Genomic DNA, 16,903 nt, shown 5'->3' on the forward strand with positions numbered 1-16,903 from the left:
TAGGAGACAGATCACAGAAGCCATTTGCCAATAAAAATTTGTACATTCCAGGTGAAGCTGGAGAAAATTCTTGAGGTAAATTTACTAACAAAGAGTGATTTGAGAATACAAAATACTTGTCTCAAGTATTTTGTCGATCCTCTTTTACTAAATGTAATCCACTTCCTTGTATACTTGTTCAGGTGAAGTTTTGGAAAACTATTAGATTAACATTTGGCACATAGTAAGTGCACCCAAAAACATGTTTTATAAATGAATAAATTCTTAGATATACTAAGGAGCTCCAATAGATGTAGAAAATTCACATGTAGAACCGTATCTCACTTTCCTCAAAAATGCTATTACTACTCCTGATTGTTAATTACTCTCCTAAAGGATATTTCTCTTTCTGAAATGTTTTAAGGCATTTATCTTCCCAGAAATGAATTAAATATTGGTTGATCATCTGCCCATAGCATGTATTTTTTCCTATTTCACAGATTTCATAAAATGTAAAGGTTATATAACCTTGAAAGTATTGTCATTAACAGACAAGGATAAAAACTCACAAACTTTGTGTTTTAATTTATCTCACATTCTGCTTCACAGCCCAACCAGGTCTCATAATGAAAATTTCCCTCAGCTGGTGCCTCAAAAACTTTTTTTTTTAATACAAATGATTGGCCAATATCACTCTGTTTTAGAAATGTTTTCCTCCCGGTTGGTCTCTGCCATGATCTCCTCTGGATATAGTTCAATTAGATGCCTTCTCACTTTTTCACAAGTAGCCTGTTTTTATAAAAGTTTGAAAAACTTTGAAAAAGAACTATAAAACGTTTTCACTGTCAATAGAAAAAAAAATGGATTGCTTGAGCCAGACACAGCTCCCTGTAGAGCTAACCTTTTGATCTTGGAATCCTTTCATGCACTTAAGTCTTCTCTAGAGTCAATGGGAGTGTTGTGTATGCAAGGGCAGCAGGATCAAGTTCAGTCTCTTCTTTAGTACTCTGTAGCCAATTGGGGTAGCCAGCTGAATCTGGTTTAGTTAAAAAAAAAAAACTTTCCTGATGCTTTGAAGTTTTTTGGGCAGTGTAATAATATCAGGATTTGTAAGAGGTTATTTTGCATAATCCTTAATAAGATATTCTTATAGCTGCAAAAAGTTAGTGGGATAAGAGATGCAAGAACCTCTAGTACTCATATGAAGTATTTTTTAAAGTTATGTGTAGAAATGACCCGAAACGCATTTCAGGAAGATGCATTAAATTATACGACTGTCCAACTGTGTGTCCAGGCAGGAACGCAACTAAAACCATTCTTGATAGATGGATTTCTATCCTATTTTTAAAAGAAAGAGATATAATATAATATCCCTCAAAAAAGTCTCCACGAAATAGAATGGTGGTTGCCAGGCGTTGGGGGAAGGGGAGAACGGGCAGTTATTGTTTAATGGGTACCGGGTTTCAATTTTACAAGATGAAAAGAGTTCTGGAGATGGATGGTGGTGACGACCACACAACAACATGAATGTATTTAATGCCACTGACCTATATACTTAAAATAGTTAAAATGGTAAATTGTATGTTATGTGCATTTTAAAGACAATTTTAAAATATGTTAAAAATTAAATTTTAAAAATATCCAAATGCTTACACAATTTAGAATCAGGAAAATTAGAGCTCTGTTAACTGGACAGTTCCTGCATAGTTTGCATTCATTTGTTCATTTTTTTTCCCTTAAACAAGTACAAAATACTCTGATGAACACAAAGAAGCTTGCTGGAGGATTCTACTATTTGTAGTGGATTAAGTATCCCTGTGACTAATCAAGCTATTTGAATTGAAACAAGGCACTGTTTCCTTTAGAATCCTTATCACCCTAACCCCACCAGTACTCACTGATGAGGACGTTTTTCCAAGTAAGGCTAGAGGGCTGAGCAAGGTGTGCCAAGTGGAAAAAGGAGGCTGAAGAAGGGGGAAGTATGGGGGCACGTCACAAGCCTCACAATCTCTCTGCTGGAAGTCAGTTCACCAAGAAACCGAAGTTCACTTTCTGGCATTTTGGTCTGGAAAATTAAGAATTGAACTAACCCCACTGGACATAACATACCTATTGCTTTTAAAAAAAAGCATTTTATTATCACTTTCTGGAAGGGTACTAAAACCCTTGTGATTTATTCATATTGGGAATTCAGCAGCAACTTTGATCTGAAAAAAAATTAGCCTCACTAAACAAGTTTTGGTCCCAACACTACATATGAAGTTAGGAATGAGTTTCTCTCTAATTAAATACACACACACACACACATACACACACACACACACACAAACACACATTTCGGAAGCCTGATGATGAAGCTAAAAAAAAAACAAAAACAGAAGAAAGGTGAACGTTGTATCTAGCAGTTGGAAATAGTGTGTCATTTTAATATACATAAATAATAAACTGATTTTTCCCCACTTTTTGGAATCCAGATATTGAACAACATAATCTTTGTTCCAGATGACTATTGCCTCTTTAACAAATCTCTTAAAACTTTGGTAGTGGTCCTCAGACAAAGAGACACTACACTAAGAGGTAAAATCTCCAAATTCTCTTCTTTGCTATCTCTGACAAGTGAGGACTGTGGTTCCACATGTTCACTTACCAGTATACCCAACTAAAGGAGGTATTTTATTACCTGTTTGGGGTATATTTGGGGATTATAAAATTAGATGCCTTCAGCAGAATAAAACAGGTCTCTGGTGTTTCAAGAGAAAACCATTGGACAAAGAACACACAATGAATAACAGCCAGTAAATATGCAAAGAGATATTCAGCTTTGCTTGTAATGTGAACAATGCAAATAAAACCAGTACAGCAATTTTTCTATCAGGATGGCAAATTCTAAAACACTGATAACAATCAGAGTGTAGGGAAGAATGTGTGGAAACAGATGCTTTCGTGTACTGTTGCTGATGGTATAATTTTGAACAACTTTAGCATAAATTTAGCAACTCTGCAAGTTTGTCACTGTCAAACTGTTAAATATTTCTACCTTTTGACCCAGCAATTCCACTTCTAAGAAGTTTCCTTAAACAGATCATTGCACATGTGAACCAAGAAGATGCAAAAGGATATTCATTGCAACGGAATTTACAATACTGAAAAATTGGAAATAAATCATGTCCATTAATAGGAGACTGGGTAAATAAATTATGGCTTATTCATTCAACAACTATTGGTTGAGGGCCTACTGAATGCCAGGCAGCATTCCATACACATTATACATAATGCATCCAGTAAAATAGTGATGTATATCTGTAGTTATTAGTATGGGAAAAGGTTACAAGACAGTGTGTTTAGTATTCTCATTTATGTAAAAGTGCATGTGTATTTACTTATACATTTTTATATGTGAATATATGTACATTGAGAAACATCTGTAAGGATGATCACCAATGTGTTATCATACTACCAGTGTTATCTCGGGGTCTTTTTTGTTGTTAACCTCTGTACTTTCCTATACTGTTTGAATATTTTCCAACAAAGCTATCTTATTTTTATAATGTAAAAATATTAGGAGTATATTCATTATGAAGGGATCAAAAGAGAACCATTGGTACAATTTAATCATATTAATATGCAGAAGAAAATACCAGACAGCCACAAAATTCCAGAAATCCAGCTGCAGTTCTAAGCAGTAAGATGAAAAAGCAGATGCTTGCCCACAAGGATGAGGTAAATAGGGATGAAGCACAACAGTTCCATAGAACTCAAAACGAACAATGCAGCTGAATGTACTCTACTAAACCAGAAATCCAGGCCAGCAAAGTCCCCAAAGACTATAAACCCTAAAAACTAATAACAATAAACATATCATACACAGGGCTTTTATATAACTTGGATATTGTTTGTGTTGAAACATTGGTCCTTTAACAGTTTATATTGTTGCTTTTTAACTCTATGTATCATTCTTTCTTCCTTTAAAAATGATTTCCCATGAACACTCCCCTTCCCTTTAATCCTACAAGACAGTTTTTAGGCTGAGCAGGTGGGAAATGCATATCTTAATTAAAAAGCTAAAATACTCTTGCCTTTACCTGATTTTTGATTATCTTAGACAAAGTATCAAATTTATATCAATAATGCAATCATAATCCAAAATAAGTCCTTTCTACCATCATGAGCAGAATCAACAGGATGTGCATCCTAAAAAATAGATAGAGAAAGCATAACACAGAATAATATACCAGAACTGCTAGAAATTCTCCCATGAATCTACTGCATCTGAATATATGAATAGCTGGCCAACATGAATAAGAGGACAGAAACATATAACCCCATCAGATCTTTTAACTGTTAGGGACCAACGTTCACAGATTCCTCACGTTAAATGCATGCTGCAATCACTTAAAAGTCTGGGTTTCTATTGTGAGAGGTGTACTAAGTATTCAACTTTGGATTTTTTTTTTTTAGTTTTTGTTATGTTGTCTTTACTCTTACTGGGTTACTTTACATTTTTATACCTTGTACTATATATGTATCATAAAACACCAGCTTTCTGAAACCTGTATAAAACTTCTGTTCCAGGTCTTTAAGATAGAATCAAATCCCAGCAGTAAGCAAATACCTTGCCTTCACAGTTTTTACGATAAAAATTGAAAACGAAACTTGAAGACATTTAGTTCAGTCAAAGAGAACAAAGAAAGCAAGTACTGTAGTCTGGTGTCTTAGGCCAACTTTGAGTTCTGAACAGCAAGCTCTCTTGACATAGAAGTCTTAAGAACAAGTGTGCGTGCACATGTGTCGAACTCTACCATAGACCCATGAGATGCATCAAATATTCTAGCTTTGCTCCTTTCCAAAACTGTGTCAAGAAATCAGGATGAACTGCCAGCAGATTTTTTAAAACTGAAAAAATATTCTATGACGTATGACCTTTCCAGTTAGAGAGAGGGCATGTACAGGCTATTGACCAAACCCAAGCTTCAGGTTGTCATTGTTAGTAAAGCTGAAAGACTTGCTGACTTGACTTTATCAAGTGTTACCTGGGCCAGAAGCATCAAGCTCCCTCTGGCTTCTTGCCCTTACTTCCCCATTTGTCATATTCTTTAGATGAAATATCTGACTTCAAGCAGTCTGCTGGTGTCCCTAAGAATAAATTAGGTTTTATAGACCTGAATATCTTGCAAGAACAAAGAAAATTTAGGAAGCCCTAAGACTATCAGACTGACCCATTAATTTTTTGGATGTTCACCAGGTTAATATGAATAGGTCTGGTTACCCCTATTGGGGAAGGGAAAGGTAAGAGTTCAGGTTTCTGGGCTTTATATTAATAGTTCAAAGCTAGACAACGGGGTGGGAAATTGAACACACGTCCTCTCCTTGCCTGCCAAAGCACATCCTCGATGCAGTTGCCTCTTTATGAATCTTTGTGAATGGAGCATTAAAGGAAATGACTAAAAGAGAAAGAATACACCATGTTCATTAGTCTGATGTTGCACAGTAAAATGTTACTTTCGTTTTCTTTAATGACATTTTTGTAGAACGATGTCAGAAGTAAAGTTTAAAACAGTTTTAATCTCAAAACTTCTTAAAATAGTTGAAAGAAAAATCTCTAGGCTAAAAACTGCACTAGTATAATCTTTCATCTTAACTGTTCAGTAACAAAGGGTTTACATTTGATTGTGTGTGTGTGTTCATAATTAGCTATTAGTACTGATTCAATCTTTTACTGTGGTTCTATTGCAATAATCATGTTTGAAGCAACCAAGAATATTTTATTAGCCAGTATTCAAAATTTTAGTACTTAAAACTGAGTAAATATTGTCAAATCTCTTAAGTCATGTCTAAATGATGAATTAAATTTTTAAAAAATAGAAGAATTCAATTCAGTAAAAGTATTATACTTACAGCTTAGTTAAGAATAACACACTGAGTTATTTTGGTTAATGTGATTTTACTTAATTCTTGTGGTAATATTTATATTATTTATTACTGTCATGGCAATACAATTTGGGGATTATTAATAAGGTTGGAAAAACTTTTCCACTGCTTTAAACAAGATAGTCACTCCAAGATTCCAACCAAGCCTAAAATTCTACTATTCTAATTAGTTTATTAACAAGAACTAAACAGAACACTTCTTCAGAGACATACACATACTTCTGTATCTCAAAAGCTTTGAGGAAGGAGCAGTTTTAATGAACACATAGAAGCTATATTGCTGAGGGGAAAACAGTATTTGAGGCCTAAAAAAAAAGAAAGAACAAAATTACAAGGGCCTCTCACACTTCATAGAATTTACCCTTACTCACTCAGAATTCTTTGAAGGGGGCCTATGTATATTTTCGCTTATGACAAGGCAGTATTCTTAACCTCCTTCCACCCCTGCCCCGATCACTACTTCCCACCAAATAATAATTAGGTACCAAGAAAATCAAGCCTGTGGCAGCGTGAACACTGGCTCAGCATCTGCTAAAACAGTCAAAGGCATGAACTAGCCTGGCACTCCTCCATACCTTGTCAGACTGAGGTCCGGCTGGCTTGGTGTAGACTCAAGGGACCAGCAAAGGGCAGGTCATCTGGTTGATTCTCCAGTGCCTTAAGCAAGGCTCCACCTACCTAAACCATTCCTCCCACATCAGTTTCTGACTTATTTCCAAACACCTCCAGAAAGAGATTCTATGGTAATCCATCCCAATGCTTAGCAAACCTCACTTTGGGGGAATTCTTCCCTATGTTCAACCTAGCTACCCCCTGCTGAAGTTAAAGACCACTTCCTTTTGTTCTCTTCTCAGCAGCAAAGAGAACAGCTGGTCACCAGTCTCCATACAATAACCCTTCATATACCTGAAAAGTTTTATTAAGCCACCCACAAGTTTCTCTCTTCCAAGCTAAATAATCCTGGCTCCTTTAACCCTCATATAGTCCTATTTTTCCACACTTTTGATCAATTTTTTTCTTTCCTCTGTATTTCCTTCTTGCTCTAATTTACATAATAAATTCCTAGAATACTAAAAGTGAAATCCGATGACATATACACACTACTATATATAAAAGATAACTAATAAGAACCTACTGTATAACACAGGGAACTCTATTCAGTGCTCTGTAATGACCTATATGGGAATGGAGTCTAGAGGAGAGTGGATATATATATATGTATGGCTGATTCACTTTGCTGTACAACAGAAAGTAATACAACATTGTAAATCAACTATACTCCAATTAAAAAATTAATTTAAAAATAAAAGTGAAATCTGAGACGTTGAGTCCATTAAAGTGGACTGGGGAAGGGGTTTGAGGATTGTTAAACAGGGTCTAGGGATGGTCAGATGGGGTGACAGAGAGAAAACTGGAGAAAGATACTGGAATTTAATTCATAAAGCCAAGGTAGTCTTGGAAATGTAAGTCTTAGTTATTCTAAATTTTCCACAATCTCTTGCAGAGTCATTGTATTTTCAAGACTAGCATTGGATAATGTTACATTCAACTACAAGTTTCGTGAACATCAGTCTTGCCCAACACTCAGAATACATGCTGTCCGAGGCACCCTTCCGTACACCTCTAGGCCGCAATTAAATGGCTAGATAATATTGGCTGTCCAAAAGAACGCCAATCTCCAGTAACTCATCAGCTAATAAATGCCGAATGCAAATGTTAAGGTCCCACACTGAAATGCATGGTTCGACTCTATCCCAATCTTTCATCAAGACATAGAGCATGATCGATGCCTGAGACGATCATTCCTTGCCCTGAGATGGTCAGATATGCCTTGCAGGTTTGATCTACATCCCAGACGGCAGAAAGTCCTGAAAATGTCAAAGTGTTTCTTAGAGCACCCTGGGTTCCTGTGCCTCAGAGAACGTGCCACACTTAATACACCAAGAGTTTTCTTTACAAGTCTTTTTCTCAATTTTTTTTAAGTAAGAATCCAATAAATGTATTCAGAAGTTAAATATTTTACTCTTGATTACTACAGGATACTTTAAAAAAAAAAAGCGGTTTTTGCAAAACTGAAGATGAAACCTTCCCTACTTTGTGGCCTCAATACAGTGAAATACTGATTAGATACACTTTGGCAAGATGCTGCTTCCATTATGCCAGTTTTGACAAAGTGTGGTGTTTTACAAGTTCTTATTTCTCAAATAGCACATTTCTGCCTCAGAACTTTTTTTTTTCTTAAGGTATAATTTTTTCCCCAAATATACGTGGTTCAGTTTGTATTTCTCAACTGTCGGTCTAATTCTATTCTTAAGAACCAACAAGGGAACTTCCCTGGTGGTGCAGTGGATAAGACTCCATGCTTCCAATTCAGGGGCCCCGGGTTCAATCCCTGGTCAGGGAACTAGATCCCACATGTATGCCGCAACTAAGGAGCCCGCCTGCTGCAGCTAAGACCCGGTGCCACCAAATAAATTAATTTAAAAAAGAACGAGCAAGGCAGGGTGCTTTAACGGTTGTACGCGTGTTCCTGCATACATTTGTGAATTGTGTGTGTGAAAGTGTATTCAGAATGTGTCTTTAATTTACTATCCTGTTGTGTGGACAAGTTGGTCTTTTGATGACTGAAAAGGTATTGAGCTACTTATCAAAAACAAATCGCTACCATCTATGAAATAAATGACTCAAGATATTAGTATGACAGTGAAATTCAAGAATCAAGATCTATGAGGACAGGGATAGTTTTAATATTCAAATTTTGCTTTTTTTCCCCCTTCCAATCTCTGCGTACTGAAGAAGGGTCAGGCAGCAATAACTGCAAAGATGGGTTCTTATCTCTCACAGGGGAGCCAGTGGTGAAGTTCTCGACAGGCCCAAGCATCTGCATCTCAATGCAGAACCGAGGGATGCCAGATGTAGGGTGGGCTCCTTTTCTGCGTACCTTCCAGTCTGACACCCCTGACTCCTACCACTGTAAATTTAAGTGAGTAGCACAGGACCTGACTCATAGTCATGGTCAATAAACCTTTGCTGAATAAATGAATGAAGAAAAAAAGTCACCGATTCTAGATTATATCTTACTGGTACCAATATTTTGCTATAGCTGGACAAACTCAGGCGAAGAGGAAGAAAAGTCCTGTCTGTATGGCCTAAACTGAACTCGGTGGTTAGGTGTTCTTTTTTCCAGTTGTATTTTGACCACCTGATTTAATGAAGATATCATGGAGTGTTAGGACCCCAAGCGGCATTGCTCGCTCACACTATTATTTATTAGATGCCTATACTGTCATGACCTACCTTACCTGTCCAGAGTAATGTGGGCTATTAATTAATCCAGGGCCAGTAATCAAACACAAGCATCCTGCCTTAGTCTTGAACCTGCTCCCCATTATACTATGACCTCAATTCCTTTGTGACTAGTTATTGCTGCATTCCATTGTCATAAACTGAACCCCATGGTAGAGTGATATATTAAAATGGTGCTGGCTATATTTCAAAACATTGCCCATTTGGGAGTTCTCTTTTCTAGGAAAAAAGCGTAGTAATAACTACAATGTATCTCCAGTCACAAAATCTAAAGACCAGGAAAACATTCAACTAAGATGTAACACACATTTCTTTAAAGACTGAATGAAACTGTGGTTTGCTACTAATGGTCACAGTTTGCTAAAGCCAAAGTGTTAAAGTGTGTTTTTCAATGCAAATAAAATATGGTTACCTTTACTGTTATATGCTTAAGAAAAAGCTTTGGATCTTGGCAATTTTTAACTCCAATGTATTTAAATTGCTATTCATTACACTGAATCTCCATTGGTCCCCTTTCCCTCGTCCAACAATGACCCTTCCCCTTAGATAAGGCACCCTATCCTCCAATCTTGGGCTCTCTTCACCTCCCACTAACAGAGATTTTTAGAAGCTCAATCAGACCAGACTCCAGTTACTGGGCTATAAATGACAATGTCCTTTAATAGGTTTCATTCCCAAAGGACTTTATATTTTAATAGGAGAGGAAATCTAAGCCTGCCAGTTTCAAAATTTAAAAGACGAAATATATAAATCATTAATCTGTGAGTTCATGATACTAAATAAAAACAGAAATATAGTATAGTAGAACTTAAAATTCCCAAGGGTCCTTTACAAAGTCTCACCAGAGGAATCAAAGATGATCAAGGCACCAGAGATTTTGAATTAGTTTTTTTCCTATACTTTAAAAGGAATGTCCTGAACTAAAATTGAGGTAAAAATTGACACAGTGATGATGAAAATTTTACTTTAAATTTTGACGAGTTCTGAATTGGAAAAGGACAGGACAAAATCTTCTCATACATGGCTCTCAGGAATGTAAACCAGGATGATCTTGCTGTAGGAAAACTGGCAATATGTACCAAAAATCACACGTATATAACATTTGACCCAGTCATTTTACATCTAGGAATTCGTTCTAGGGAAATAATCAAAGATGACCCCAAAATTTGCATACAAGATATTTATGCAACACTTTTAAAAGCAAAATAAAATAATTTCAAATCAACCACAATGTCCAGCAATAGGAGATTGATTAAATAAAATTGGTCAACCATCAATGGAATCACTGTGTAGCCACTGTGGTGGGGCAATTCTGGCTGTACACACCCACTAGAAAATATCCACCCCGCTGATCATTTTGAAACGTATAGAAATATCGAATCACTATGTTGCATAGTGATGTTGCATAGGAACTAGCATAGTGTTGGAGATCAATTATACTTCAAAAACAAAGTCACAGAAAAAAAGAGATTAGATCTGTGGTCACCAGAGGTGGGAGTGGGGAGAGGAGGAATTTGATGAAAGCAGTCCAAGGGTACAAACTTCTAGTTATAAGTATATACTAGGGATGTAATATACAACATGATAAGGATAATCAACACTGCTGTATGTTATATATGAAAGTTATTAAGAGAGTAAATCCTGGACTTCCCTGGTGGTGCAGTGGTTAAGAATCCACCTGCCAATGCAGGGGACACGGGTTCGAGCCCTGGTCCGGGAAGATCCCACATGCCGCAGAGCAACTAAGCCCGTGCGCCACAACTACTGAGCCTGCGCTCTAGAGCCCGAGAGCCACAACTACTGAGCCCGTGCGCCACGACAACTGAAGCCCACGCACCTAGAGCCCGTGCTCCGCAACAAGAGAAGCCACCGGAATGAGAAGCCCGCGCACCACAACGAAAAGTAGCCCCCGCTCGCCACAACTAGAGAAAGCCCACGCGCAGCAACGAAGACCCAAGACAGCCAAAAATAAATAAATAAATAAATAAATTTATAAAAAAAAAGAGAGACTAAATCCTAAGAGTTCTCATCAAAAGGAAATTTTTTCTGTTCCTTTAATTTTGCATCTGCATGAGGTGATAGACGTTCACTAAACTTATTGTGATGATCATTTCACAATGTAAGTCAAAGCATTATTCTGTACACCTTAAACGTATACAGTGCTGTGTGTCAATTATACCTCAATAAAACTGGAAGAAAAAATAAGCTATGCACCTGTGATGCTGCCTGAAAAACCACAAACTGTAAAGTGGCTTGAGTGGAATGACCTTATTTAAGAAAAAAACTCATACACACAGACATACATATACATTTATATACTTACATTTTTTAATGACCATAAGAATATACCCCAAGCTTTAAATGGAGTTGCCTCCAGGGAATATGACTGAGACAAAGTGAGTTGGCAGTGTGTGAAGAGAGAGAAAGTTTAATTTTCTGCTTTATAAAACTAGTTATTGCTTAAATCTTTATATCTGGTAAATATATGTTTTATAGTCACAAACAAAAATAAAAAGCTTTCAAAAATCATGTTTCACAATAAGGACATGGGAAGCAACTCACAATGTTTTCTCAAGTGAAAAAAAATACAAAATAGCACAAACAATGTAAAAATATTTTACAAACCTTGTAAAAATAAATCATATATGGCATAGAATGTAAGAGAAATATAAAGAGTCAAAAGGAATGAAAATATATCAAAATATTACTGGTTAGTTCTGAGTGGTGAGATTAAGATCAATCTTTTTCTTTTTTTCTGAATTTTGTAAATGTTCTGCAATGAACATGGATTACTAGCATAACAGAAAAAACATTAAATGTTATTCTTAATACATTAAAATATTTCAAACTGTCAGTTCAATAAGTTAATGGTATTTGCTTTTCTAATGCTAAGATTTACACACTCTGCCAACATTGACACTCACTTTAAACGCTAAGCAGTGTTATTCTGAAGCTTGAGATGTCTAATTTCTACAGACGAGTATCCTTGTAGCTCACTTGTAATGTGCTTGTTCTAATAAAGACTTAAAATATTAGACAAAAGAAGTGACCTTACGTGGCAGACCAATATGCAGCTGGCGAAACTGAGGTCCAAAGAGTTAAAGTGGTTTTCCAAAAGCTCAAATCTTTTCAGTTAATGGAAGGACTGAGACGAGACTTGATTCTCCCAGTCCAGTGTTTTTCCATGACATGAGGCTGCTATGTTTTTGGATGAGAATCACTGAAACCACAACAAAAATAGCGCTTTAAGAAATATACAGCAAAAGGGCAAATGAACAAAATTTGTATGTAGCTTCATGGAGAACTGTTAAATCCAGCAAAACCCCAGGTTCCACTCTCAAAATGCCATTGGCCTTTCCAAGAATTCTATCTAGAAAAAAATGATTAGATTGGACCTAGAAGAATACTTAAAGAAACTTGATTTTTATTTTAATAGTAACACAATTCAAAGCTTAAATGAAAACATCTGGTTTCACTTTCTTTACTGATTATGATAGCTAGAGATTCTGAGACTACATGCATGACTCTGTCATTTATTTGATATGCAAATAAAGTTCTTGGCTTGAGTATAAATCTTATATTTTCAGTTGTGCCCCTTTTAACTAATTATTTTTTATATCCCCTCTTGGGTCCAAAAAAAGTTTGAGGTAGAGTTAGTCATTAAGAAATGCATCCTTCCCACAAAATGCCAACAGGCACAATTCCCCCCAAAAGAGTAGAATAAAGTAGACCTTAATTTATTAGAATCCAGATCACTGGGATAACTGCCAATTCTGCTTTTTTCCACCTTTCCACAAAGGTTGTGACCCAAATCTCAAGATGAAAGGCCAAATTTGGGGGCAGGCGGGTGGAGACAGGGAAGAGGTGACCACATGGTAGAGGGATAGATTTCTATTGCAGCTATGAAACAGACCCATTTATTAAGAGCCAGGTACTGTGCTGAATGATAAATCAAAGATTACCAGGGTCAGATGAGAAACTTGGGGTTGTTCCCAAAGGAATCAGACCCCCAGAACTGTTCTCACACTGCCTGGTTCTCACCAAACACCCTCTTCACATACACACACACACCAAAACAAACAAAAACATCCAAAACTGTCAGCCTTCTCATTAATCAACTAAGTTTGATGTAACAGAATTAGGCACTTTCACCTTTGCTAATGAAATTCTCGCTTTGGTTCCGTTGTATCACAAAACCAAACGTGTAATTCTGGATCTCAACGATGAACTACTTCTGTGACGTGTTGCAACACATCCTCATACTTAGAGGGCTTTAGGCCTATCTTTTCCTCACAGGGAACCCTCTCCTAGTTGGGATCTGTGCATATATTCACTGACAGTCCCAGGGTACCAGAGTGTGACTGCGTGTTCATTCATGTCAGGCAACATGACACTTCAGAAAATGGGGGCCTGGGAGGCCCCTCTCCCTCAGTTTTTATTTCACCAGACCTAGATATAAAACTGGTAATTCCACCTGAACCAGAAAGAGACACTGAGAAGAGAACCCAGGTAATACGGTGCAAATATATACCTTTCCATAGTCGAGTGTATTAGTCTCACTTCACAATACTCCTAAATTTGAGGTGGAGAAGGAGACATCCAGAATACTCCTTCATTTATTTAAGGAAGCAGAGATTAAATGAATGGGGGGAAAAGAAATGACCCACAAATCACAATTAACTACTGTTTAAATTTTTTTAAATAAATAAACTAACCAGTTCATATAGCTAGAATTTTTAAAAATATGTCCTGCAACCTACTTTTATGAGATGAGGGTAAATGAATAGTATTTCAACTGGCAACAGGATATTAAACTAGGCAACTGCCAGATTATACCACTAAATTTGTATCTATTAAGCCCAGTCCTCACGTTTCCATGTCCAATGCTGCATAGTAACAACTGTTGCTTCTAAGCCATTGAAGTTCACAGTAGTAACTGTGATGTCCTAAAGTGCCTACTAAAGAAATCAACTAAATTAAATTCTACTTAGTATAGTCATGCTAATCAATAGATCTCATATTTTTTCTCATATTTTAATTGATTATAAACTGGCAAGCCACATATGATAATATAGTCCAGTTAGTTAAAAATAGCCCGATCCTGAACATTTAAAACCACACTGACTTTACCTACTACAAATATGACAAGTAAAACAGAAGAAGAGACCAAACCACACTGACAACCCAGGAAGCTATAAATGCTGCACCGTCTCATCATCTGATATTACATACTGAAATATTTAAGTATGTCCCGATTTTTATATCCATCCAGATCTCACATCCCTAAATAGACATAAACTATTTTCCAATTGTAGAAATCAAGCTGGGTCCTCTCATCCTAGCTTCCTGAGAATTCTGACCACTACTCCCCACCTCCCTTCACCACACATGCATTTTCACCACTTGAGACATTGCAGGGTGAGGGAAAGAAAGAGAAAGAAAGAGAAGTCTCATGACTTCAGAAATTGGAAAGAGGAATTAAATTCTGAAAAGGAGAAAAGAATGGCAGTTTTGCTTAATTCAAGTATTGAGCAAAATATTGTTGCTTAATTATTTTTTAAAAGATACACTCGATCTTTTCAGCCATCTATTTCTTTATTTGATTTAAAGAAGTGAAACTGTAATGTAATGAAACTTGACCACACAAAAATCACTTTGCCCCACACACCTGATAACATCCCACTCCCCCTTGTCCCCCCAAATCATAGCTCGAGTGATAGGGCCTTACTTTGTACTCTTAAATATCAAGCAAACTAAATGCTAAAATGAGGAGCCTAACACGGTTGAACTGGGAAAAACACAAAGTGGAAATTTACCCCCTCTTGGAAAAATAAGTAAAGTATATGTTAAAGAAATGGGTAATTCAGAGAACCAGAGTACTTAACTAAATTCCCAGATGTTTGTGTTGCTGTCTGAACGTTTTAAAAAGGAAACAGCTTTTCATTACTTTATGAATCCTCCCTCATTGTGAAGACAATTTCAAAGCCCCCAGCATTCAGAAGAGAAAGCCTGTTCTTAGAGTTGTCAGGTTCCTGCTGCGTCTCGGTCACCACGAATGTTCCAGGAACCCACAGAAAAAGCTCAGGCCTGCAAACATGTCTGATTTTGACCTCCCAACCCCCAAGTCTGTGTTTATATAATTCATGATTAAGGTGGATTTATGAAGCTCGATAAAATCACATGTCATATTTCCCTAATCAATATTTCAAAACAAGTAAACCAACAGTCATTTTAACATTAACAGCACGGATAGGATAGCCATAAATCCCCACACCTTCCCCTGGACGTCACACGCCTTCACTGGGAAGCTTTAACTGCCTCTGGCAGTGCCAATGGATGTGGTTAAAAATCAAGCAGAAAACATCCGAATGTGCACACTCAGCCACATGATTTTCACTGTCTAAGACTCAAAAATTTTTTTCAAACAATTTTCACCCAATTTAGCTTGCCTTTCTTGCCTGTAAATTGCAATACTGCCAAGTTACAAGTTAAAGATTCTGCCAATTTTTCAGTTTTGTGAGCAAGAAAAGTCAGTGTATTTCCCTAAATGAGTCATGTGTGAGTGTGTGTGTGTGTGTGTGTGTGTGTGTGTACTGAATTAACACTTGGTTATAGCAGTATACCACAATGACATATGGAAATCTTGTTCAAAATTTCCAAAATAACGCGCGAGCGCACACACACACACCCTTCGTGTATAGGTCATGAAAAAAAAAACGTCAAACCCAGACTGAACTGAGAGGGACCGGGAAAGATATCATTTGTAAGTTATAAGTGCTAATATCCACTGCCATTATTGATTCAGTTTAGGCAGAACAATTTACCACCATCCTAGATCTTTATTCTAATGTGACTCATGTTACACATGTGGGCAAGTGACTAGTTTCAGCCTCCACACAAACACACTTAACTTCTAGAGAAGTCCCCAAAGCAAATTTATAGCCAAGGACAGACTCAGTTCAGAAGTAGTGGTGGTCATGGTGGCGGAGGTTCTCCTGGGGTAATGTCTCATTTAGGCACAACCACGAGGCTCTGAAGAAGAAAACACTCAGAACGTCCTGCAGGCATGAGGCAGCAGCCATGGGGCCAGCTGATCAGCCTTCCTTCCTCAGACTATGCTGCTTTTTAAGAAAAAACAAAATATTGAGATAGATTTTTAACTACAAATATCTGGGAAATACCTACACTACACCCAGGGCTTTAATACCCTCCCTTCCTTCCCAAATCTAGGAAAGTGGTGTGCTCCCTGTCAAATAACCAGTACAGATCATAAATAGACAGATTGTCATTGCAGTGTGAGGAGCAAGAACTTGCATCCATTTTCAGCAGGAGTCCAACCATTCTGGAGGGTCAAAAGCCTTAAAAAATAAACATACCGTAAATACTGAGACACAGACACACACACACAAAGATTAAAGGATACTCAGTGTCACACACTTCATACTAGTGAAAAAATGGAAAATAACCCAAATGTTCAACAATAAGAAATTAGTTTGACAAAATGTGGTATATTCTTCCATACATTATGATGTAGAAATTTTAAAATGATGTTATAGAACAATACTTAATGACATAGGAAACATTCATGTATATTATTTAATGATAAAACCAAGTTTAAAACACATTAGGATGTGATCCTAATTTGAAAAAAAAGACTACTGTATAAAGATAAGACTGGAATGATAGACAC

The 16,903-nt window shown here is 36.8% G+C and overlaps 1 protein-coding gene across 1 annotated transcript in view; it reads right to left on the reverse strand.

The window, feature by feature from the left end:
• LOC309615635 (uncharacterized protein) overlaps positions 1-16,903 on the reverse strand; it is a gene marked incomplete at its 5' end in the record, with an annotated part of 609,457 nt that overhangs the window by 582,824 nt on the left and 9,730 nt on the right. The gene's annotated exons all lie outside the window — the stretch shown is intronic.

Source organism: Balaenoptera borealis (genome assembly GCF_965194805.1).
Source record: "Balaenoptera borealis genome assembly, chromosome: 18".
Classification (NCBI taxonomy): Eukaryota; Metazoa; Chordata; class Mammalia; order Artiodactyla; family Balaenopteridae; genus Balaenoptera; species Balaenoptera borealis.